Here is a 26,500-nt window from a genome sequence, read left to right as displayed (position 1 = left end):
TCTGTAGGGCTCAGTGTCATCATCCATTAAATAAGGTACTCAGGCTAGAAGCCCAGCTCTACTTCTAGAATCCTGTAAATCTACTGAAAACAAACTAAATGATCAAATGAGAAAACTCAACCCCAGCATGAACAATCCTTACTGCTGGCAGAAGCTTCATCTCCACCATGATGAAATGAGGACTAAATAGTGCACACTTGTTCCTTGCTTTCATAGACAGGAAGACACAGCTAATATTATGTGAGATTTAATGAGTAGGGAAAACAAGACACATACTGCACTAAGTTTAATACTCTCATCTGCCTTTGCTTTCCCTTCCTTGCACAATTACTGGAGGTGAGATGTGTTTAATTAAGGTTATATACCAATAAAAACCAAATTATAATTTGCTTTTACCCATCAAATTTCTCTATATAGAAAATGTTTTCTAATAATAAAAATAACATTTGTTAACCATAAAATTTCAAATAATTTTAAAACACAAAGGGTAGAAAGTAAGGGTTATCCATCTCTTGCCCAGATATATTTTATTTCCTTTAAGGAGTTTAATACATATCATTCAAAACCTTTCCTTATATATATACATAAAGTATATTTTAAATAAAATGAAATAATACTATGTGTAAATTTTACAACTTGCTTTTTCATTTGACAATATATACTATAGACATCTTTTCATTTGAATTTACATTGCTTTACCTCATTCTTTTTAAAGGCTGAATAGTATTCTACTGTCCAGATGAAATAAACTGTATTAAGCCCTCCCTACTGAGCCTGGTCCTCTTCTCCCTAAGGTACTGTTCCCTGCATCTATGAAGGGGAGACATGGTCTGAGGGGAAGAGCAGGATGTGCAAACAGAGGTGAGCAGGCAGGGAAGAAGGGCCAGCTGACTGCCACTTTCTGCCCCTCCCCTCTGGCTTTCAGCAACACTTCCTTTATCCTACAGTTACATGAACTGCCTTTTTCTCCTTTCAAGTTTCAAAATTTCCTGCACTCAAAGAATTTTAGAGAAACATTACATGAGCATTTTCTGATTGTTCATTTCAGATTCCTCCTTCTCTCTGACAACAACACATCTGGCACTAATCTAAATACTCATGAAGCAAGACCAGCGAACTCACAGAAAGCAAGAGGGGAAGGACCCCTTTGATCTTTCAGTCAACATGGAGGGTTAAAATTGTCCAATTTAAAAATACAGCTGGGCAGATAAGAATAAGAGATACTAGAATATTTAAATCAAATACTTCTGGCTAACGGAGTCATATTGCCAAGCATTTCAGTCATCATCACTCCAAGAAAAATATTTTATCAGGAATCTGGCCGTTAACAAATCCTATAAAACAGAAGTCAAATAGGACTGTCTGCAGACTGATGGTAAGAGTCTACTATTCTCATAACGCTGGGCCTTTAATTCCAGAATGAAATCCAAGCATGTTACCCAAGCAGCTTATACCTTACACAGGAGAAGCTGGACATCGATGGGACAGTTCTGTATTACTTTGTCAACAACATTTGAGATGGATTCAATAAAATCTGGGTTGGCAAACTGAATTTTATACAGATATAAAAGAAACATTACACATTTCTCTCAACAACTTTTTAAAAAAGTAACTTTAACAAATATAGAATTCACTATGCCTTTAAAACTGTCACATTGGAATGAATGTGTCAAATTAATCCAAGTGATTCTATGCATGGAGTGATGGTGACATGCCTCCTCAAGAGATGAAGTGTGTGTTTAGAGAGGGAAAAAATCAAACAGTAACAAAGACAGACCAGCCCTGAATTAGAATACACAGTGACTCACACTTTATATGAGATTGTAAAAAGCATGTGCTCAGTGTATGTGATGTATAATGAAAAATATTGTGAGTAGGTAATGATCATGTGATGTATAGACACTAATGTTATGAAAAAGTTAGCCAGGATATAAGAAAAAACCTAGTCAGTGACTCATGCTGTAAATCTGAGCTAGAAGACTGGGAAGGGGGAATGGTGGTGGCTTCTAAGTGAAACAATCAATATGGTAACAATCATGTTATTGAGTAAAAAATCTTACATTCAATTCCACAAGTGAAATAAGCTAAAGTATAAGTAATTCAGTTACAAAATTCTGAAATATGCTTTAAAAATCATGGAAAGTGTTGCTCGAGGGAAAAAGGCACCATGTAGCTCTTCACTGGACGTTGTTGGTTTATTTCTATCTTAACTGAAGACTATCACAAGCGAATGAGTACCATGATATCACGTACAGTCAGACATACATTGTGTGCCATTTCCCTGAACAAACAGTCATACACATTGAAGAACAGGCAGTGGTTTGTATTTACCTATTAAATGTAAACTGAATGAAGCAGAAAATTATACCAAAATACAAATAAAATCCAATTTACTTAAACCTTAAAATATTGCCTCTTAGTTACTGCTTTTGCAAATGTAGTAATCATTCTTTGTGACTACTCATTAAATTGACGATATCTCTAATTCTTCTTTCCAAGGCTGTCCACAGACAGAAGCTTTAACTTTCAGCAGAGAACACAGCAGAACCAGCTGTCCTGGATTAAAAGTTGGAATGAGGACAGATCATCATGAGTGATGGGAAGGTTATATGTACGCTATCATACTCAAATACAGAGGCAAATTACAATCAGTCCTCGAGATTAACTAGTTTTCATATTAGCACGAGATGAATTTCAAATCTATTTTCTTCTATTGCTCTTAAAGCTTCTTCCTAACTGCTCTTGGTTTAACCAACCATTAACTGTTTAACAGATAGCCAGAGCCAACGAGGAGCACGCTGATACACCCAGTCAAATGGGTGGACCACGCAGGAGCCAGAGCAGCCACTGAGGCTGCAGCCTACACTCCCAAGATCCTCCCTGGAAGGTGGCCACCTCACTCGGGAGCCCCACGGGGAGCCACTCTTACACACACGAGGTGGCAGCATTGCTCCACACACGTCATTCTCTGCACATTCAGAAAGCAAATGTCTTACCTCTGGGTGAAAGAAAATTTCAGGGCCTGGGAACCTTTCCTAGCCAACATCGATAATGAACTTCTTTTGGCTGATGGCATTGTTCCCTGTGTGCTGTTTGATCCACTTCCGCGGATCTACCTCGTACTTGGCAAACTCCTTGACTATATTGGGGCAAATGTGACAGTACTTCTCCTGCAGACACACACACAGAGATGTCACCAGGCATTAGCCACCACCCAGTCTGCCCTCCAGCAAACACCCAGTAACACCAGCACCACAAACCCCCAACATCAGTCCTTCCCACGGCCACAGCTCCAAGGGACACTTACTGGGCTCAGTGATGTCTAACAGCTATACTCTGGCCACATACTCTGCTTTCTTTCCAGCTCTGCTGTTAGTCCCAGCCTCACTCTGTCACATGTTGCTGCCTACTATCTGAGATGATATCTGATAGTGCCTACCAAGTCCCTCGTATCCATCTCCTCTCTTCTTACTCCTTGTATGCCCCTATGTGGCACCTGCCCAGGCACTCGCTGCCACCCACTGGGACTAGAAGACCCACATCGCAACCCAACCCAGATCTGAAGGCAGCAGATCTGGCCCTGTGCTCACCACAGCCGATCAGCAGGTGGTTAACCTGCTTTGCGGCCTGACACAGCACACTCAGTGGCTCCACGACAGAGAATTAGTGAGTTCCTAGGCAGATGGGCTGCACAAGTAAATAAAACACACACAGACTCCTGCCCACTGGCCCATACACTGGCTGAGAGTCAAAGTAACAAGTGACAGTGATAAATAAGTAAATGATACAGCACTTTATAAGGTGCTGGGACCATGAACCAAAGAAAAGCCTGACTTTGGCAGGATGGAGCTGCCACACATTGGGGCATGACAACATGCTCAGTGCCAGCTCCAGCCTGTGCTGTGAAAAGTGTTTCCTCAGCTGGTGATGCCTGACTTGGGGCCTCTGGGTTGATCATCTGTCCTTAGAGCTAACCTCACAAGAACAGCAGGTGGCCCCTGGGTACCGGATTCTGAAAGTCAGCATCCTGTGGGCCAGATGGGCTTTGTTCAATGCCTGCACTGTATCAGGCCCAAAGCTGGTGCTCAGGAGGACCTCTGAAGGCATTTTCATGATATTAAGTGGAAAATTTCTTAGAATCCCTGAAACGAAACCTAATACCATCCTTGGTATACTCTGCACAACTGTAAGACTGATGGGCCAGACTTGCTACACACCCCTGTGCTCACTGATAACTGAGTGAGTGGGTCAGTCCATACAACTTCAAATCTACCAGGCTGAGGGCAGAAACAGTAAGTTGTCCTAAGACAACAGGTCAATGTCTCATAGTATCTCAAAGGCTTAACTGAAGGCAGGAAGTGCCTCCATAGAGTTGATGGTGTGCAGTGTGTCAGCCCCAAGACCTGGACCACCACTGCCCTCACCAACAGGACCCATGAATCCACAGGCCCCCTTCTGCCCACAGGGGCAACAAGACACAGGGTAACTCTGACCCACTCCCACAGAAAGAAGAGGGGCAAGAACTAACTGACAGCAGGGTTGGGGCAGCTGACCTGCAGGGAACACAAGGAGCTCTTCCACTTCCAAACTTCATGGCTGAGTGATACATTGTCACTGCCCAAATGGGTCAGCCCTGGTTCAGGGTCAGAGATGGACACCAGAGAGCCAGTGAGGAAGGTAAAGCCCACCACAAGGACTAGGAGAGCAGCCTCTGTCACAGTCAGCACACTCAGGGCCCCACTTACCTGCATGGCCACCACGACAGTCAGGAGCCAGAGGCTCTGAGGCATTTTGGTGACAGGAGTGGAGTGGCAAGGGAACTTGGGTCAAATATCCAAATTTATTTCCTTGAAGAAAGGCAAGGAAAGGACTAGGGGAAGTTCTAGGAAACATTTTAATCTAAAAAAGGAAAGTCTTATGCTACTTCTGTAAACCTTCCCCCAGGGGGAAAGGATTGACTCCCATGGGCTGCCCAGGACCACACACCCAACCTCTGAGGTGCCCCAGCCCTGGAAACTCTAGTCCTGGGCACACCCGGGCACCCAGCCACCCGACTCACAGGAGCCCTGACCCACACCAGTGCACCCTGTCCTAAAAATACCTCTCCATCCACCAAGAGTGTCGTGCAAAATGTAGGAGTCCTCCCAGACACTAAATTTCCTTCAACTAGCCTGTTACTGGGTGCAAAGGTGGGAGGAAAGAGGGGAGGCTAACCTCCCTTAAACCCTCCTGTATCTCACAAACTCTGTGTTCAAGGCCACATGTCACCTCCATGCTTAAATTCTTCTCCAAAAACAAAATCTTTGCTCTTTACATAATAATTATCCTTGTATTACTAAAAATCTCTTCATTTTGACTAAAACAAAAACAAAAACAAAACAGTAATTTGTCCTGATTTTGCAACCTGAAAAGAAAGATGCTTTGAAAGGGGTCTGTCAACTGCTACCTACAGAGAGACACAAAGACCAAACTGATGGATCAGTCAAATGGATATTTTAAATAAGGACAAATGAGCCATTTTCCTCCGAATCTTACTGATTTAATTTTAGAGCTTCCTGTAACTCCTCCAGCATGGCAACGGAGTCTAGAAATCACAGGAGGACTCTGTTCAATGATTCACCCTAGAACAGCATCACTCTGAATGGTAATTTTCAGGGTACAGAACCACACACAGCAAGAAATGTAAATGAGTTTGAATTCTGTCTGAGTGCACAGGATTCCTCACAGTCACTGCTGCTGCTGTCTGCTCCTTACTCGGGAAATGAAGCCTGGAGGGAGAGGTGCGAGACACATTGGCTAATTGAAGGTTCTGTCAAATCAGGCTCCAATTAAATGACATCGTAGTACACAGGATGCTCAATACCAGTTATCAAGCTGCTCTCATTTACAGCTGGAACCTCCACAAGCATCCATGTTCAGAGAAGAGGCTAAGATTTCAACCCCTTAATTCAAGTGGTAAACAGATGGAGACCCACATTCATGGGGAGGGGAGGGAAGGCACGGTGGAGCAGGGGTGGCAGCCACAAGGGGAAGTGTGCAAACAACCATTTCTCTCTCACCCCCGAATCGGCCAATTTCCCAACTGTTTTTACCTTAATGGCCTTTGCAGTCTCCAGTGGTTGCTCAGGAGGGATTCCCACCTCCCTCTCCCTTGGCAGCTGTTGAATGAAATACATAATATCTCTACCTGCAACAGGGATGTGTTTGATGCATCTTCCTAGTACCTACCCTTCCACCTGGGGAGACAGAGAGGCAAATCACCATGTGAGCAACTCCAGGAGGGAAGCCCTCCCTGGACTCTAAGTAAGAGTTCTGCCCCCACCTGCCCTGGCAATGCAAGCATTTAATGAATCCCCACTCTGTGCAAAGCTCAGGACTGGGGAAGGGGGATAAAATGACCACACATGCAATTCCGTTAGGAGAACCTGAGATGCTCTGTAAGCAACCAAAGTGGCCTTTCCATTAGGAATGTGAAGACAAAACCACAGAAGGTAGTTAATTTCTAAAATGCTGCTGTCTGTCTGAACAATGGGTCATATTATTTTGTTCCTCTATCAAAAAGGAAAAAGTTTTAACTATTAATTTTTTAAACACTTTTGTTGAGTTATAGGCATTTTACAATATTGTGTCAAATTCCAGTGTAGAGCGCAATTTTTCTATTATACATGAACATATATATATTGATTGTCACATTTTTTCTTTTGCTGTTTAAGTATTAATTTTTAAACCAACTACAAATTGGCTTGCATTTTAAAGTCAACAACCTGGTTAACATGTGGGACTTAGAGTGTGACAACCTGAACTCAGATCCTGGTTCCACATCTGTGGGCAGAGTAACCATGGCCACACCTGTTAACACATATGTTTCAGCCTTGGCACCTTCACCCATCATATGGGGCGAGTGGGTGCACAGAAGAGACCCAGTGACAGGCAGCAGGTCAAGCACACAGCATGGTTTAGGCATGCATTAAGGACTCAGTAATTGACCTGCTCACTCTAGTAAGGGCTGCACTTGGTAGGAAGGAACAGTCTGGCAGGTTCCCCTCAACCCTATGCTACGTGAGATCCATGCTGAGGGGAGTTGGGATCTGCTAACCCAGCTGCCCTCCCGGGCCAGTGACCAGGCTGCCAGCCATCACCAGAAGGGCAGGGCCAGGAGCTGCTGTGTGGCCCCAGGGCCTCACCAGCCCCCTAGGGTTTCACTCAACATGCAGGCCACAGGCTGGGAAGGTCCAGCTCATGCTGGTGATAGCAGCCGGGCAGAGTTGACAATCCCCACCTGCACCAGGTAGAGGAGGCACTCTGAGCTCCCTGATGGCACTGGCTGCTTGTCACACACTCATGGAGACAGAAAGCTGGAGCAAATCCTCATCCATCTGACAGATGTATCAGTTCCACCGAGTACAAGCACAGACAGTTACCAGTGAAGTTGCAAGAAAAGGTGACTGAATTCCTCTTATGTCTTCTGAGGTGCCCAACTTCTAGAAGTGAAAGAGTGTGTAGCGTTTCTCTGGAGCCCAAGCCAATTGTAGAATATTTAAGAACAATATAAAAGTTATGTACACATTATTAAAATCAAAAACTTAAAATCATAAGAACAGTAGCTCTCACAAACAGAAACTATTCACAATTTCTATACTCAATATATTACATATAACATTTTCTAAAGTTAATTCAACCCATGTTGAGTAAGTATCAGCTTCATCACAGATTAAATATATTAAAACAACCCACAGCCAATGGTAGGAAAACAAGTAAGTGAATTGTGCTATACCAACATGATGGGCTGTTAGGTAGTTTCTAAATATTTTTCCACAGAGTACTTAACAATAAAGATACATCAGGGATAAATCAATATGCAAAATAGAACGTGAGGAGCACATTGTACAATTAGAACAGGAAATCAGATGGAGGGTATCCCAACTGTACTTAAAACATGTATCGTGTTTCTAAGAAAAAGAGCTCAGTAGATTATACCAAAAAAGTGTGGCACAGTCCTCTGGGTAGGTTTGTGGGTCACTCTATTTTCTTCTTTACATTTCTCCATTTTATCTAAATTTTGTACAGTAAATGTAATTTTTATAATTAGGGGAAAAAAACTGCACTAAGAAACAGAAAAATTTGAACAACAACTTTCTCTGTGGGCCTGCACGTAGTGTGAAACTTGTTTCAGATGCACAAGGGAGGCCAGGAAGCAGGCCCACAGGCACAGGCCCTGACCTCAGCCTGCACTGACCTCTGAGGATGTGACCTCAGAGAAGAGACAGGCAGGGCCACACAGAAAGTGGCACCAAAACGCCTCACACCCTGAGGCTGGCTGAAGGGCTGCGAGCAGAGATCATGCTCTGCAGGACTCCTGCCTCTCCTCACCCCAGGGCAAAGGGGACACTGGCAGGGTGCAAGGACAGAGGGGAAGGATTTGGCTTTTTCCTCCTGACTGTAGACACATCAGCTTCCCCCTGCAGTGATTTCTGAACTCTGAGGTATTAAAGCACCAGCATATTAGTACATCATCTCTGCAACATCCTGAAATAAAACAGTGACTATTTTTTAACTGAAATAAGTGAATTGATTTAAAAAAAACCTAGTTTTCATTTTTTAAATTTAACTCTTAGTTGATTTGCAAAGTTATGTTAGTTTCCAGTGTATAGCATCGTGATCCATTTATTGCATTTTTAAAAGGAGCTTAGCACATATACACACAGAACTATATTTGCACAAAAGATACTTGTAATACACAAAATAACAAACATCAGTATCAGGGGTTGCCTCCAAGAAGGGACCTGGAGGAGGAAAGGCAGGTCTGACTTCCCGATGTAATCCCCTCCAGATAGCTTCAATTAATTAAAAAAAAAACCTTTAAATAATTCATTTAACTAAACCATTGTACTATATATATATATATATAATATATATATATATATGTGTGTGTGTGTGTGTGTGTGTGTGTGTGTGTGTGTGTGTGTATAGTCTCTTGAAGCCTGAATTAGAAATCACTTCTGTAATATTTTGAAAATTAAAATGAAAAAATGACATTGCAGAGCATCCTGCAAGTCAAGGTGAATAATCTCTCCTTCTTGGCTCTTAATAATTTTTAAAAAACAAGAAGCAAGTCCTCTCCAGCCTGATCTTGTCAGAGAACACAGAATCACCCTCCAAATGGTCATGCACCACACCCACTGATATCCAAATGACAGTTCAGAATGAAAGCCAGGAAGACCCTCCTGGCAAAGTGACACCAGGGCCAAGCAGAGCCCAGGGACATCAGACGACTGCTGACAACCGACTGCACAAATCTGTTACTGCAAATTTCCAACTGCCAGTGCCACAGACACTAAGCATCTTCCATTTTCTCACACACCTGGATTAAAAAGCTCTTGTTACCTTTGCTAAGTACAAGTATGTCTTCAAAATTGGTGCTTTAATTAACAGAAGGGTATTGTTTTTTCACTGTTTCCTTCACCTCAAATCAGGTTAGGCCCACAGACAGTGTAGAACTCGGTGCCCTGCTGACCACTGGGATATTGTGAGTGACCCCATCTCTGCTGTCAATGATGATTCCTGTTAATGTGTGTTCACCAACTTGTCATGATGTCCAGTACACAGCTAAGGCCAGCAGTGCCTTCACAAATACCACAGAGACCATCAGCATGGGGACTTTCTCAAATGTTCCACCAGCCTATCTTCAGGTTTGAGCAATAAGCCCTTTCTTTCTTACTGAGTCTGAATGACCTTTCCCTTCCCTACCTTCTATCTTCCTTCCAAATCCAAATTCCAAAGTGGACAACTAACATGTAAGTTTTGTGCACTTAATCTGGAGGAGTCAACTCAGTAAGATAAACCAACGCTTTGCAGAGGAAAGCCAGATAGAAAGGAATTTTACTGTGGAATCAGGAGGTATTAATTTCTAATCCACTGGTTCCCAGCGTGGGTCCACAGATGGATTGCAATAAGACTACTTGTGGAGACTTTAGAAAGACAAAATACTGGACCTGGCATCCAGAAATACTCATATGGCAGAACCAGGATGGTGGTTCTAAACCAGGGGCAATTTTGCCCCCAAGGAGCACCTGGCAACATCTGGTGCCATTTCTCACTGTCACACTTGGGGGAGGGGAGGCTGGTGGTGGTGCTTCCCCTGGTGGGTCAAGACCTGAGATGCTGCTAGACATCCCACAACACACAGCTCAATACCCGGCCCTCCCCACAGGACTGCCTGATCCAAAATTCTGAGGCTGGAAACCCGTGGTCTGATATAAATTCTGAGAATGTGTATTTTGAAAAAAAAAAACACTTTTGAGGAGACCTTGCTGCATAGACCACTTTGAGAACCACTGGGCCACTGTTTCCTAAATTGTATCCTAGTCCATGGAACAGAAACAGCTTAGGTGTGGGGGAATATTTCTGGTTAAATTTGGAAGTGGTGGAATAAACAGAGTTTTCTAATGCAGGCATTTTCAGAGCCTTTAAGACATCACTGTGTACTGAGAATCACCACACAGAGGACACGGCATGTGGAATCTTCCAAGGTAATCATTTATGCAGCTCCTCCTCTTTTTTCCTACAAGTAAGGGAATAGAATATGCAGGAAACATTTTGGAAAACAATTTTATCATTTAGTCCCCCAAATTTCAGTCAATTCCCTTATACAGAGTGGCAGATACATTACACCTAAAACCAACAAAACCCCCCACGAAGAACAAGCAGCTTCAGGGGAAGTTCTGCAAACTCATGGAACCACAGGAGCTCAGCTCCACAAGGGGCAACCCTTGAAAGGCATTTATTTAGTTTTGTTTTGTTTTAACATATTCTATAGTATATTTTCTTTTTTATGATCAGAAGTAAAAGAAGCCAAAGAACCACACCTACATCTTGATCTTGTCTCCCAGAGGATACCTGAGATTTTAATGAATGTAAACAGACAAAAGCTGGACAAACTTTACACCAGCAGTAAAAACATAAATCACAGAATTTGCTCTGTACAGTGTTTGAGCTTGAACCAGAATGGGATGACTTCATGTGCACTTGAGTGCGTGGAAAAGGAAACCACACCACACAATCTTACAGAGGCCTCTAGAATCACCATTTCTTCCACATTAGACAAGTAAGGTCACTTGGGAATTATGAAATTCACTTGTCCTTACCTGAACTGCAATGTAAAGTCCTGGAATATCAAATAATTTGAACATAATTTCTGTAAGATATTCTCTATTTTCTGGTGTATTCAGGGGAGGTTCTGTCTGTAAGGAAACATTCACTATATTTAGTGTTCACCCAAATTTCATGTAATTACATCAGAACCACAAAAACTTAATCTAAAAGCATGTTCATTAAGATGCTGCATAACTCCTTAATTTGACAGACAGAGTACACCCAGAGTGATTGATTAAACATATTTTGGCTATGGGGTTTAAAAATCTTTGAGAAAGCAAAGCCTCTCTAAACACTTCTGCTCTTACTAATCCACCCCAAAACAAGAACAAGCTACAGAAAAAGAAACTCCACCTCGGATAACAGAAAGCCCAAACACCTTGAACCTGAAGAGACGTGCAGTGAGCTGCCAAGGGCAATAACAACCCCACTGAGACCAGATGAGTGAGGACACGGAAAGAGAACACCAGTGACTTCAGATATCAGGTAATATCCAGTTCTCCAGAGAAGAGCAAAAGCAGAGAGCCCTTGCTTGGAACCAGAGCAGTCTGAGCAGCACAGCTGCAGAAGCCTCACTCCACAGGCCCTCCCCTCAGAGCACAGGTGGCAAGGTGAGAAGTTACACCTCCACCATCTGCTGTGAGAAAGACAAGCTTGGGACAGAATCTGCTTCACCCAGACGCTGCCCGCCACCCAGCCTAAACTGAGATATTTCTTTCCCGGGAGAGGAGGCAGGCTCCCGGCTCGGCGGAGGGAGGGCTCCCAGAGGTCTGGGAGAGCCGAAGTGCAGTGTAGTTACCGCCGTCGTTGTCGTCTTTTTTCTTCGCTGACACTTTTATTAAGATGCAGTTCATATCCTACACAATCCACCTATTTAAAGAGCACAGTTGACCGGTTTTTCGTATGTCCATAAAGTTGTGTCTCCACCACCTCAGTCCGGAGCATTCCATCACTGCAGTCGGCCGTCCCCTGTGCTCCAGGTTGGCCTCTCCTGGGAATTTCATGTCAGTGGACCTCATCGTGCAGGATGTGGCCTTTGGGGACTGGTTTCTCTCACTCATAATGTTTTTGGGTTCACCTTGTGCAGCACGCGTCCGTGTGTCTGTCCCTTTAGTTACCTGGTCTTACTCCATCGCGTGTGAGTGGGTGAGCTGCTGTGGGGGAGCAGACAGCTGGCTGTGTTGGTGTCTCCATCCCCCTCCTCTGACCCCCAGCCTTGCTCCAACTGTGGCAGCTGTGGCCCCGCTTTTGGTCACACCCAGACCAGCGCTGGCACAACTCGCAGGTGGAGGGGGGCCCGCCCCTCTGCACCTTTACCGCATCCACAGAGTGCTCAGTGTGAGTGTGTGGGGGGATGGTAGGGGGTCCACGCGTGATGTTTATGGCATGTGTATGTAAGCACGTGGAAGACCCGGCCTGGACATCTGACCTGGGCTGCTAGCAGGTCCCTGGCTCCGAGGCCCCACTTCTCCCTGAGGTGACTTTGGGGCCCACATATCAGCCGTATGCAACAAGTTCATCCCTTCCCCAAGGGAGTTTAAATGTTCAAGTATGAGTCTGAGGTTTTGGAAGCCTTTGATGTAAAACTAATAACTATTCAAATATTAGAATCTTGAAGGTCATGGGGTCATAATGGATCAGAAAACTTAAGAGTACTTGTTGGTACCAAGTTATACAGAAAAGTCCAGAAATGGTAATTTAGGTAATGGTAATACATTCAGCCACCAAAATGGCACAGTGATAATATCCTATTTAATTCTGCTGGAATTCCAGCTAAAGGCAGGTTTAATGGATGAGAGACCTCGTGGCTTCTGCGTGTTCTGATAAGCTTTGCATAGATACCAGCCATAGCCCTTGAGTGGACTGCAGATCCACAAGAGCAGGTCTCTTTAGGGCACTCTGAAATGCAATCCATCTGCTTCAGTTAGATTTTATAGCTAGCATGTCTTCCTTTCCTGTTTGTTAATGTTTTTAATATTATACCTTATAAAACTATTCACAATTTCACTGTCATTGTATTACATTGTATCTGTAGTGTAACATCATTGGCTGTGAAAGATGAATGTTCAGCTGTGTAATTACATTGTTCTTTGCTAAAAATCCTGCAGGTCCTCTTGATTCATTGATTTAAATATCATACAGTTTAAATAATATGATTATGTGACTTAAAACTTTATAATAAACTGTAAGAAACTGGGAAAAGATTTTAGTTACTGATTTGGTGAATGAGTTGGATTTTAAGTATTTTGTGAAATTTAATACCTACTTTTTGAAGATGGTAATATTAGCTATTACTTACAAATAGTACTTCATGGTTACAGTTTGAAGCCCGCATATTTGTTTAAAAGCAGTATAAAGCTGACTTCAGAATTAATAGCATCAAATATCAAAAGTGTTCTTTAAAACTTGAAATCCATAGAAAATAGCCTTTCTTCCACTCTTCAAAGGAAACCAAAATGCCTTCCAATTTGTATAGCATTTTGTTTAAAATGAGTGTTTTTAAAACTCTGTTTGCATGCAGCTTTTCACATTTACACATCTCTAAGTTGTGTACTGCCACTGCTAACGGCAGCAATGATAGTAATGGATATTGAGTTAAGTAGTAAATGACTGTCGAGTTTTTAAGAGTAGTATAATGGACAGGAAGCTATAGTAGTGGCAGTGAGTGGTGATAACGGATTTGAAAGTTAGCATAAAACAAGTAGTGTGTGTATGTGAATATAAGTAGTTTTTTTTCAAGTGAGAATAACATACCCCACTTAAGTTGTAAGCTGTTTACTTCCTGGAAAGCTCAGTATTCCTCGCTCACAGCCACAATGGTCATCGTGCCAGTGGTAATTCAGAACCATGTGCTGCTCTAAAATGTAAATAGTAATCAATATTAAAATAACAGAATGGCTGGTGTTGGTTGTTTACTGTGCGCCAGATGACGCGCGGATATTTCCCACCCATAACCCCATGAGTTGTAGGGCTTTCCCGCTTTACAGATGAAGAAACTGAGGCACAGAGAGGTTAAGCAACGTGCCAAAGGTCACTTGAATTTGACCATTATCTATGTTCATGACTCCTGTCATATTGCTTTGTTTAGTCATTTTCTATTAGATTCCTTTTCTTACAGGATGAAACACTGTACGTTTGTTGTCACAGGTTGAACAAGTAGGAGGTATGTCACCTCTTCTGAGTATATTTCCTGATACACACAAAACCACATATGAGATAGAGATGAACGTAACTCTACTAACATTATTTAATTTTGCCATTGTCAGAGTCTTTTCTTAGCTGGAAATTTGAAGTGAACTTTCGTTGGGGGTGGGGGTGACTAGAATTTGTGTCTACCCTAGAGGCAGACAGACCTGAGTTTGAAGCATTAAGTAACGCTGGTCTGCCAGCTGCTCCTGGGCAGGCTCTGAGCATCTCCAGCCTGAGCTCCTCAGCTGTGAAGCGGTTGCCTTTATTCCATGGTTCTATTACTGACTGTCCTAGAGACTGAAGAGGATTGATTCAACTGTATTCTAGGTTAAACGTTTAGTATAGTCATTCCATATAAATTTTAGCAGCTGGCCTGAAAATGGAAAGAAAACCTGTGAATTAAGAATAGATCATCCTTTCCATAATGTATACAAATGGCAAATCACGATACTGTGCAACCAGAGCTAACACAGTGTTGTAGGTCAGTTATACCACAAGGAAACAAGTAAACAAACAAATGAACTCATAGGAAAAAAGATCAGATTTGTGGCTACCAGGTGAAGGGAGTGGGAAGAGAGGGAATTGTTGAAGGTGGTCCAAAGGTACAAAGTTCCAGTCGTAAGATTAACACATACTAGGGATGTAATAAGTCACCACATGAGAAATATAATTAATGCTGCTCTATGTTATATCTGATAGTGGTTAAGGGAGTAAATCCTGAGAGTTCTCATAACAAGAAAAATGTATTTTTCATTTTATTTTCTATTTATATGCAATGATGGATATTTACTAAACTGATTGTGGTCATCATTGCATGATGTATGTAAATCACATCATTATGTTGTGCATCTTAAACTGATCAAGTTCTGTTTGCCAATTCTCTCTCAATAACACTAGAAGGAAAGGAAAAGAATATAACATGTGAAATGATTTATGGGAATGTTAGTTGATAACTCTGAGCAGTAAGCAGTTGTCTTTCTAATACAGTGACACATTCCAAATTGCTTTATTGACCATAGTTACTTGGTTGCTGTGTTAGTGAACTACTCTAAAAGATGCATCAAAACTTAAAATAATTCTTTCAAGAACAGGAATAGGAAAACTTACATATCAGTTGATTTTCTTCATACCCTTTTCATGATCTGTCTTTTTTCTTAGCTCTTACCTTGAGTAGAGAGAGAACTAATGATTTTTCCCATCTGAGTAGGAGATAATTTGCAGCCTTGGGAGATTTCTAAAAGGTAGACTTTTAAGCATAATCTAAAATGCTCTTACAGCTCTCTTGCCAGGGAATAAAGCCTTTTCTTTCTCTGTCCCTCACAGCTGGATATACTGTCCCATATAGACGTGGTCTTTAGAGAACAGTCAGACACACCAGAGAACTGGTGGTGCTGCAACGGCTAAGGGAATAGTGGATCAAGACCTAACAACATATCTAAGGTGGTGTGTGTGTGTGTGTGTGTGTGCGCGTGCGTGTGTGTGTGTGTGTGTGTGTATGTAAGATTTGCAGAACACTTTGCCTGTTGAAACTCCAGCCAATGTGTGTTGTCTACCATCTGCAAGGTCACCAGCCAGATGCTGGGCAAGATAAAAAGATGAGTAATCCAGCCACAAATACAGAGAACCACAGGGTCTGACGAGGAGCTGAAACAAACAACCACACTGTCAGGCAGGACGTGGCCATTTCCATCGGAGAATAAGTCCTCCTGCCACTCTGCGGGAGGAGGGGCAGCATCTGGAAGCAGAAAAGCTGTTAGGGAAGAGGAGACAGTTTGACGTGCACCTTCGGGGAGGACGAGTAGGATGTCCTCAGCTGGGGATGGAAGGGAGAGGGCAGTCAGGCAGATGATCGAGGTGGGGAGAACCCTGTGAGAGTCGGAGTCACAAATGTGTGGCTTGTGTTTTAAGGTTTAGCAGATGTTGGCTGGGAAGCAGAGAGGGTGAGGAGCAGGGGATGGTGAGAGGACCGTGCGGTTGGAGTTCGTTTGTGCTTAATTCACTAGGCAATGGAAAACCATCTGGGACATTTAAAATTTAGGTTTTTCCTTTTTTCTGAAGTTTTAAACTGTGTAGTTTGAAATAATTGTCGATTTGCCGGATGTTGCCCCCCACCCCCAAGAAATGTAGAGGCAGGTCCCGTGTGTCCTTCACTCAGTTTCCCCCAGTGAAATCATCCCACACCCAGGATACAGCACAGCACTGAAACTAGGAAACTACACGGTGCTGTGCACAGAACCATTCAGAGTTCGCTGGTTTTACCTGCACGTGTGTGTGCATGTGAGCATGTGCATGTGTGGGTTTTATGTAGTTTTATCACATGTATAGCTCCATGTAAGCATCACCACCAGTCTTCCCATTGTAGCTACACCGACTCTCTTCTCTTCCTTCACTCCATCGTTCACTTCCTGAAGTTTGGTATTTTAGGAATGTTATAGAGTCATGGAATATGTGTTTAAACAAAAAAAAATCCTTTTATTTTTAAATAATCATAGATTGATAGGAAGTCCAAATACAGTACAGGGAGGTCCCTCCCATGTACCCTTCACTTGGTTTGACCCAGGGGCTGCATCTTACATACCTGTATCTTAGTGTCAACCCCAGGAGGTCGGCCTTGGTACAGTGTGTGTGTTGTTCCCGGGGTGGCCACTGTGAGCAGAGGACGGCAGGGGTATCTGTGGATGTGGACAGTAAAGAAAACGGAGAGGCAAAGGACAAAGGAGATTTGGGTATTGGTGTTTGGTGATGAAAGTTGGGGTACTGTCAATAAAAAGCGATTGTTCAGAATTTTCTTTTTAATTTAGGAAAATGATAAATTTGGTTTCAGCACGATCATTTTGAGAGCACCTGGGTTATTTGGGTGGAGGTGTCCAGAAGGACGTTGTAAATCTGAGTCTGTAGCTTAAAAAGGTTAGGGCTAGAATTATTAGAAGATCAAATATAGAATGATAATACTTCACCTTTTGCTTGGAGATGGGCGGTGGTAAGAAGAAGAGATTCGTGAACCTAGGAGGGACCAGTGTGATAGACATTGGTGGTCCTCAGGGTCACATCCCATAGCAGATGGGAGAAGATAAGGCTGGAAGAACGGTGTTGAGGACAGTCCACTGTACGTGCAGATGCCTGACACGAGGGAACTGAGGTGTAACTGTAAGCAGTAATTTGGGGGATTTTTTTTCTTTTTAAACCCAGAAGAAGTAAGCATGCTTATGCAAAGAGGAGGGAGGAGCCAGTAGGGTCATGAATGATTTAAATCGATGCATGTGAGAGCAGACCATCTCAAAGCTGCAGAGCAAAAGTACCTAGTAGGAAGAAGCAAGAGGAGACGGCAGGTTAGGGCAGCATCAAGAGACAGGAGAGAGATTTGTCTTTGCTGACGAAATGAACTGTATCCTCTGTGGACCCAGGAAGCAAGGAAGCAGAGGATGTGCCAAATACAGTGATTGTGCAGGAAGGGGACTGAGGACCAAAGTCAGACGGCCTCCATGATTCTCTTGGGAAAGTAGATTGTTTTCTAGGAGACATTTTGGATGATTCCAGATTATTTATTTTGTAAATAGTGGCTTTGATTAAAGCCTCAGGACATGAGCACAATACAATCTTTCATTAAAATGTGTGAGCAGCAGCAGCAGCAGCAAAAAGAAATGCCAGCAGCATAAACACTGTATGCTTATAATCCTGTCGTGGGCTTGTTTTGAAAGGGACACACACATGTCCAAAAAGAAGTTGTATTAAAAAAATTATGGTGAACATGAAAACGCACTGATCACCTATGTTCCATAGCTTAAAGAAACCACACCCCAACCCAAATTTATGACTGTCAGATGAACGGGAAGCTAGGGTTTTCTAGTGATGCAGTGCAGAAGAAAGGCAGTAGCACTACTAACTGTTAGTTTGGTGCAGATTATGAGATTCTGTGGCTGAGAAAGCAATCATAGGGCCAGCCTTGGGGAAGAGATGGGGCAGTGGGGCAACCCCGTTGCTATGGTCCATGTGGGATGTGAGTGGGAGAGGCGGTGCCTGTTGGCGCTAAGGCATCATCAATCACTGAGATGTGGTGTTTCGTCCAGCAGAAGTACCTTTGTTGTGAAGGGAGATATTTCTTTTCTTTGAAATGTAAGGTTACATAACTTGCAATGAAATGTGAACCAGTATTGGGCTAAACAAAGGTGCAGGAAGACAATTGTGATGTAGAAGTAGTTAAAAAAAAAGTAAATAAATGAAGTGGCCCGAGTTTGATGCTTAAGTGATTAAGATATTAAGCAGTTCTGGCAGCGTTAAAATAGTATCAGGCTTTTCCTCATTCATGGATTTAACAATACCTTATGCTCTTTCAAATATTTTATCCTATAATTACTGGTTACTATTAATAGGTAACATTTATTTGCTTCATTCTGCGTGTTCGCAGATGGTATTGTGACCTTGCTTGAACTTTATAGAATAACAAGCTTTAGAACTTGGGAAATTAAAACCATGTTTTGCACTCGGTTGATTATACAAAAGCTTTTTATACCAGATTCAAAAACCTGGTGCGTTACAGCATTGGTGCTGGTCTGCAGACGTAAGTGATTGGTGGGGCTGTCCATAGGGAGTATTCTGCCGTTCGCTGTCATAGTTGCTCTGTTGTCATCTGGACTGAGAAGGCGTGGATATGCCTATCACCCGGGAGCAGTTGGGAATGAGGAGACACTCACGTGGCTTCTAATCACACTCAGGATAACAAGCCCCGCCTCCTTGCCGTGATCCGAAAGCAGGGCAAGGTTCCTGCCTGTCTGCTCAGCTTCATCTTGTGCGACCCCCATCTCCTGACTGTTCCACAGCCGCTCCATCCCGTCCCAGGACCGTCCTTCCCGGTCTTCCTTCTCCAGCTTTCTGGGTCCACACCTGGACTTCAGGCCCTTAGCATCTGTTTTTCCCTCATCCTTGAATGTTTCCCCCGCAGACACTGAGATGGTTTGGTTCCTCAGTGTGTTCAGGTCTCTCTCTTCAGATGTCATGTTCTCAGCGGGAACTCCCCTGCTTAGAGCAGCCAGGCCCTCCCAGCCTTCCTCACCGCCCGTCCCCTTGCCTTGTTGTTTTCACTGCTGCACTTAATCGTCCTGATGTAAGACTTTATATTCGCTTACCGTCTCCACTACTAGGGGGCAGGGACTTTGCCTGTTCACGTTTCTCTCCATAGCATCCAGAACAGTGACTGAAGGGGGAGACATTCAGATGAAGACTGGTGAGTGGATGGATGCTTGCTCAATTAAACTGTAAAGACAAGTCACTGGGGAGCCGGTGTTCTGGAGATACTTAAATAGTGGGTTAGCTGTGTGGGGTGATTAGGTGAGGGATCGACGTCCACAGTGGAGGTCCAGGTTCTGTGATGTCACTTAGCCAGGAGATGAGTTTCACATCCTTCTGGCCACCCTGGTTAGTCCAGGGTATCTTTACAAACACAACACCTGGCTGTGCTTGCACGTCCTCCATTGCCCTGTTTGCTGTAGCTCTGCCTTAGATTCTGTGAGCTGCTCCAGCCTCGACTGCTTTTAACAATCACTAGTTTCCTCTTCTGCTGGTTAGAGTGTGGGGGTCTGTTCCTTGCCTCTAAGAGTTCTGCCTGCTGTAGGTGAACAGAGACAGGTTGTGTAAATTAGCTCAGTTTTTGATGTTTGTAACTATTAACGTTAGATCTGAGTGGGTATTGCTCTGTGGAAAGGGCTGATAAATAAAATGCTGCATTTTCTTGCTCTTTCAGTTTTAGGTCTCCAAGCAGAGTGGAAGATAAGAAAAAAATTACATCTGTATTTCAGGAACTCTTAGGTTATAGGAAATAGGAATGTCTGTTGTGGTCCACACGTTACCAATGGCTAGAGAATTGTCCATTTATTCATTTATTCAGGAGATGTTGAATGAGTGCTTACCGTGTATAGGACATTTTCCCTATATACAAGGGCCAATTAATTCACGTGACAGTCATTTATTGAGTGAAGACTTGATATGGCGTTTATGGGGCAGGGATGAACACGCCCTGGGTTCTGCCCTCAAGGAGCCTGGAGTCCAGGAGAGAGAGAGTGATGGGCACACGTATGAGTGGGAGCAAAGGAGGGGTCATCAATGTAAGGCTAAGGGACAGACAGAGAGGCTTTCTGGAAGGCTGGAGCAGGTGACACACGTGACCACCTGTAGAGGAGGGGTCCCACACTAGGGAGAGAGCATGGGTGTGACAGCACCTGCCACCAGGAGCAGCCATCCCAGGATGTGGCCTGCAGCTGTCAGAGTCACCAATGAAGGCACAGCTGACATGGACAAGGGATGAAACAGCTCTCACCCACCTAGAGAGGAGGCAGGCCCAGATCAGCTTCAGCACTAAATGTGGGTCCCCCGGCCAGTGGGCCTGGCAGGGAGGTGGTCGATTTGCACCCCTGTGTCCTGCAGGTGGAGGGCCTGTCCTCTCCCTGCCTGTGACAGTGACGGTAGTGTGGTTAGCCAGGTGCCGCAGGACACATAGGCTCAAGCAGATCAAAAAAGTGCATGACAAACTCAGAATGGGAAGAGATTCCCAGACAGGGCAATGGGCATGGCAGGCTGCGAGGGCTGGTCCTGGTAAGGAGATGGTCCCGGCCCAGGGCGTGGCCTCCTGCAGCCACACAGGGGGGCACCCCTCCCAGACATCTCATGAGCAGGAGTGGTGTTGGAGAGGTTGACTCTATTTTAAGAATTATTCTTAATTGTTGGCATTAGTCTGACAATTGGATTAGAGGTTTGCTTATAATTTTAAGTGTGTGTGTCATGCTTTGAAAGAGTCAGATAATGTATCCTCAGTGTCATCAGTTAATCCTTACAGATAGTCCCAATTTCTGACATTTGACCAGTTTCCTACACTGCAGTGCAGGGAGCTTCTTCCTCTGCTAAGTTGTCTGATGTTCTGGCGGGATGGAGAGATCACGTGGGCTGTGGGCTCCTTTTCCCAAAACCAACTGTGGAGAAACTTCAGAGGTAAGAGGAAAGCATGAATCTGAGGAAATACAGCAACTGTGGAAAACTAGGGGGCTGATGGAGGCTCTTGTGGGTTGGTGTGCATGTTTAGTCCAGGGTGTAGGGCAGCCCGAGAAACCGGGAGATGCACTGTTTTCCGATTTTTCCTTTTAAGTTGTGTTTTTGACCTTTCTCCAGTTGCCTTGAAGTAACGCTTGCTGCCGGTCTGTTGCAGAAATTGAAGGCACAGGGTCCTGTCAGGGCAGCACAGGGGCCGGGTGGGGTGAGGAGCTGAGAAAACAGGTATCAGCCAGCAAGCGACCCCAGGGCACTTTCTCCTCCTGGGGCTCGTGGATTATGCTGAATGGAGGCTGCTGCCGCTTTTAAGAGGTCGAAGGCTGACCCCTTCCAGTAAATAGAAAGGGTCAAGCTGGTAATCTGGTGCCTGTGGCTCATCCCCCTCCTCCCCCCGCCCCCTGCTGCCTCCTCAAAGTCACAGGGAGAGATAATACTACTAGGACTTGAGTTTGGGTCGTTTTCACACGTTTTCAGAGCTATTAGTTCATATCCTTCGGTGAAATGACCTTATAGGCCAAAATAATTAGACTCATAAAGAGTATAGTGTAGCTACGATTGAAGACATAAAAGGATAAACTGAATGCCTCATGAAGCAGCATCATTAGAACAGAGGGATTAATAATGTAAAACAAACATAATCAACATACTCAGTGACCACGGAGGATGCTTAACAGCGTTTAGAAGGAACACAAAGTCATAAAAAGAATGAAGTGGAAATATTAGATGTGACAAGTTTAGTAGTTGAAGTAAAGAATTTAATAAATCAGATAAACAGGATGGATACTAGTGAAAAGTGATTTTTTTGAACTTGAGGATCATGTTGAGGAATTCTGAAGGCAGAGGAAAAACAGAGAGAGAAAATATCGAATAGCTAAGAAATACAGAAGAGAGAGGCAATGGGGCCAATGTTCAAATAATAGGATTCCAGAGGGGAGGAAAGAGACTGACAGAGAGAAGAATATTTAAAGATGTAATGATGGTAAATTATTCATAATTAAGAAAGAATAAAGACTTCAGATTGAAGAGACTAATAGAATACCAAGGAGCAAAGATAAAAACTCATATTTCAGCAGATGAGTGAAATTTAGGAACATCATAGCCATTCCCATCTAAAGGCCTTGGGCTAACATGGAGAAGAGAAAAAGACCCTGAGCTCACCTCCTCTCAGGAGTGGACCAGAGTCATAACTATCTCTGGAGCAGCCACCCATGGAAAAGACTGGAACCTATCAGAAAAGATCTTCTACAGCTAAAGACATGAAGAAGGAACCACAAGGAGACAATAGGAGGGGCGGACACATGATATAATTAAACCCCATACACCCCGGGTGGGTGACCCACATGCTGGAGAATAATTACATTGCAGGGGCCCTCCCATAGAAGGGAGGGTTCTGAGCCACACACCATGCTCCCAGCCTGGGGGTCTGGCACCGAGAAAACGAGCTCCCAGAGCATTTGGCTTTGAAGGCCAGTGGGGCTTAATTGCAGGAGCCCCAAAGGACTGGGGGAAATAGAGACTTCACTCTTAAAGGGAGCACACAAAATCTCACTCGTACCAGAACACAGGGCAAAAGAAGTAATTTGATAGAAACGTGGGCCAGACCTACCTGCTGGTCTGGAGAGTCTCCTGGAGAGGTGGGGGACAACTGCGGCTCACCTTGGTGACATTCACCAGTGGAAGACTTATTGGGGAGAATTCAGCTATGTGAACACTGCTGCTGTGGTGGCTGCCATCTTGGCTCATTGGCTCCAAGACCTGGCTTCGCCCAACAGCCTGTGGGCAACAGTGCCTGGACACCTGAGGCCAAACACCTATCTGGGTGAGGACACAGCCTCACCCTTCAGCAGACAGGCTGCCCCAAAATAAAGAGCCCACAGCCACCTCTAGACACAGCCCAGCCCACCAGAGGACCAACACCCAGCTCTGCGCACCAGTGGGCAGGCCCCAGCCCCTCCCACCAGAAACCAGACCGAGCCTCCAGACCAGCCTCATCTACCAGAGGCAGACACTGGAAGCAGGAAAACTGCCATCCTGCAGCACAGACCAGACCCTACCCTGGGACCAGCTGGGCCTGGCCCAGCCCACGAGCAGACCAATGCAGCCTTCAGCACAACCCAGGGCCTCAGGAAGTGACCCCCACCTCCTCCAATGATCTAAAGCAATCTCTGGGGTCCCTAGGCCCTGCAGCCAGACTCCAGGAACCAGATCTGCCTGCCAGGATTCTGTCACTAACCGCAGGATCTGGCTTACCTGCTAGTGAGTGGGCAACAGCCCCAGGGTCTTCAAGACCCTGACTTAACCCACCAGGGAGCCAGCACTAGCTTGGGGGCCCCTAGGATTCTGCAACCAGTCACCTTGTGACCAGGTCCTGCTAAACAGCAGCCAGCAGCATCCACACAAGGCAGTGCCTGGCAACCAACCAGACTAAGGGTGTACCATTCCTCCCAGACCACCCCCACAGTCAGCCCACCACAACAGACAGACCCACTCAGCCCTCTTGAGGTGAACCCCTAGGGCGTATAGCCTGGGTGACAAAAGGGGCGTGCACCACTAGGACCCACAGGATGTCTCGAGACCCACAGAGGGCTACTTCTCTGAGGTTGGGAAACATAACTACCCTATCACATGCATAAAAATACAAATAACAGCTTACACAAAATGAGGCAGCAGAGGAATGCATTTCAAATGAGTAAGATAAAACTCCCCAAGAACTAAGTGAAATGAAACTAGTCCATCTAGTCGAGAGAGAGTTCACAGTAATGATTACAAAGATGATCAAAGAACTTGGGAGGGGAAAGGATACACAGAGCGAGAGGTTAGAATTTTTTAACAAAGAAAATATAAAGAACAACCAAACAGATGTAGAATAATTGAAATGAAAAATACACTGGAAAGAATCAATAGTAGATCAGTGAGCTGGGAGACAGAGTAGTGGAAGTCACTGCCACTGCACAGAAAAAAGAATGAAAAGAAATGCGGACAGTCTGAGAGAACTCTGGGACAACATTAAGTGCACTAATATTCACATTATAGAGGTGGCAGAGAAGAGAGATAAAAGGACCTGAGGAAATATTTGAAGAGGCGATAGCTGAAAACTTCCCTAATCTGGGAAAGGAAACAGTCACCCAAGTCCAGGAAGCACAGAGTGCCTCATACAAGAGTAACCCAAAGAGGAATATGCCAAGACACACTGTAATCAAAATGACAAAAGTTAAATATAAAGAGAGAATGCTAAAAGCAGCAAGGGAGAAACAACAAGTAACACACAAGGGAACTCGCATAAGACCATTAGCTGATTTTTCAGCAAGAACTCCACAGCCCTTGAGGGAGTGGCATGATGTATGTAAAGTGATGAAAGGGAAAAACCTGCAACCAAGACTACTCCACCCAGTGAGGCTCTTACTCAGATTTGATGGAGAAATCAAAAGCTTTACAGACAAGCAAAAGCCAAAGGAATTCAGCATCACCAAACCAGCTTTACAGTGAATGTTAAAGGTACTTCCCTGGGTGGAAAAGGAAAGGCCACAACTAGAAACAAGAAAATTACAAAATGAAAAACTCACCAGGAAAGGTAAACATACAGTAAAGGTAGGAAAACATCCACACATAAAGCTAGAAGGGAGATTAAAAGTCAGAAGTAGTAGAATCATCTGTTTCCACCATAAACAGTTAAGGGCTACACAGAACAACTGGATGTAAAATATGAGATCAGAAACAGTAATCATGAGGGGAGGAGAGTGCACACACAATTTTTAAAATGCAGTTGAAATCAAGAGATCAGCAACTTAAAACAATCATGAATACATAGACTGCCATCCAGAAACCTCAAGGCAAACCAAAAATCTACAATAGATGGACACACAAAAGAGAAAAAGGAATCCAAACAAAACATTAAAGATAGTCACCAAATTACAAGAGAAGAGAACAAAAGAAAAAAGTTGGAAGAGGACCTACAAAAACAAATCCAAAACAGTTAAAGAAATGGCAGTATGAACATACATATTGATAATTACTTTAAGTGTAAACGAACTAAATGCTCCAACCAGAAGACACAGACTTGGCTGAATGTGTATGTGCTGTCTGTAAGAGACCCACCTCAGAGGTAGAGACATACACAGACTGAAACTGAGGGGATGGAAAGAGATACTCCATACAAATGGAAGTCAAAAGAAAGCTGGAGTAACAATACTTGTATCAGAGAAAATAGACTTTCAAATAAAGAATCTGTTAGAAGAGACAAAGAAGGACACTACATAATGATCGAGGGATCGATCCAAGATACAACAATTGTAAATATATATGCACCCAACATAGGAGCACCTCAAACTATGAGGCAAATATTAACAGACGTAACAGGAGAAACTGACAATGACACAGTAATAGTAGAGGACTTTAACACCCTGCTTACATTGATGGACAGATCTGAGAATGACTGACTGGTTTTACAGCTTTATTTCTAAGGTCCAAATAGTTCTCCCTGGGTGTTTAACTGGCAGTTCAAACTTAACATGACACAACTGAACCCTGACCTTTCCTTCCTGCTTTGCTGTGCCCTGTCCTCGTGAATAGCATCTCTCTCTCTCCTGCACATGGGCCGGCACCTCTTTCTTTGACTCCCAGCTAGAATATTGGAAAGTCACAGTTTGCCATTGCAAACAGGTGTCCAGTTCCCTGAATTCCTCTGTTGCCTGGGCTTTTACAATGGGTCTTTAATGAAAAAAGTTTGCGGAGTACTTTTACATAATGTTAACGTCACTTAAAAAAAAATTTAAACTCAGTGGAGAGTTAAGACAAATATATGTGTTTTTCATTAGTTGATTTTTAAATTTTATCAGCTGTGTGGTGGTTCGTGTGTCAGCACTGCTGAAGCATCTTGTTGGCAGGAGTGATTTCAGTTCATGCTGCCAGTCATTTGCACTTGAGTGAAATGAGCAAACTGAGGGGGAATGTGAGTCAGGCACAAATAGAATAGAACCAAATCCAGCTTTGCATTTGGCGAGCTGTGCTTTGGCCAGGGGGGTGGGTCTTGTGGCTGCGCATTGTATTGGAGAAAGTGAACTAGAACTAAGAAACGTAAGATGCAAATCTCTCCTTCGCTCCAGTTTGAAAACTGTTGATGATTCTT

The 26,500-nt window shown here is 43.9% G+C and overlaps 1 pseudogene; it reads right to left on the bottom strand.

Moving 5' to 3' along the window:
* Positions 1-1,448: 1,448 nt before the first annotated feature.
* On the bottom strand, positions 1,449-11,189 carry LOC140690339 (actin-related protein 3C-like; annotated as a pseudogene).
* Between the last annotated feature and the right edge of the window lie 15,311 nt (positions 11,190-26,500).

This window comes from Vicugna pacos, chromosome 30 (assembly GCF_048564905.1).
Source record: "Vicugna pacos chromosome 30, VicPac4, whole genome shotgun sequence".
Taxonomy (NCBI): domain Eukaryota; kingdom Metazoa; phylum Chordata; class Mammalia; order Artiodactyla; family Camelidae; genus Vicugna; species Vicugna pacos.
This window is presented reverse-complemented; position numbering and strand designations above follow the sequence as displayed.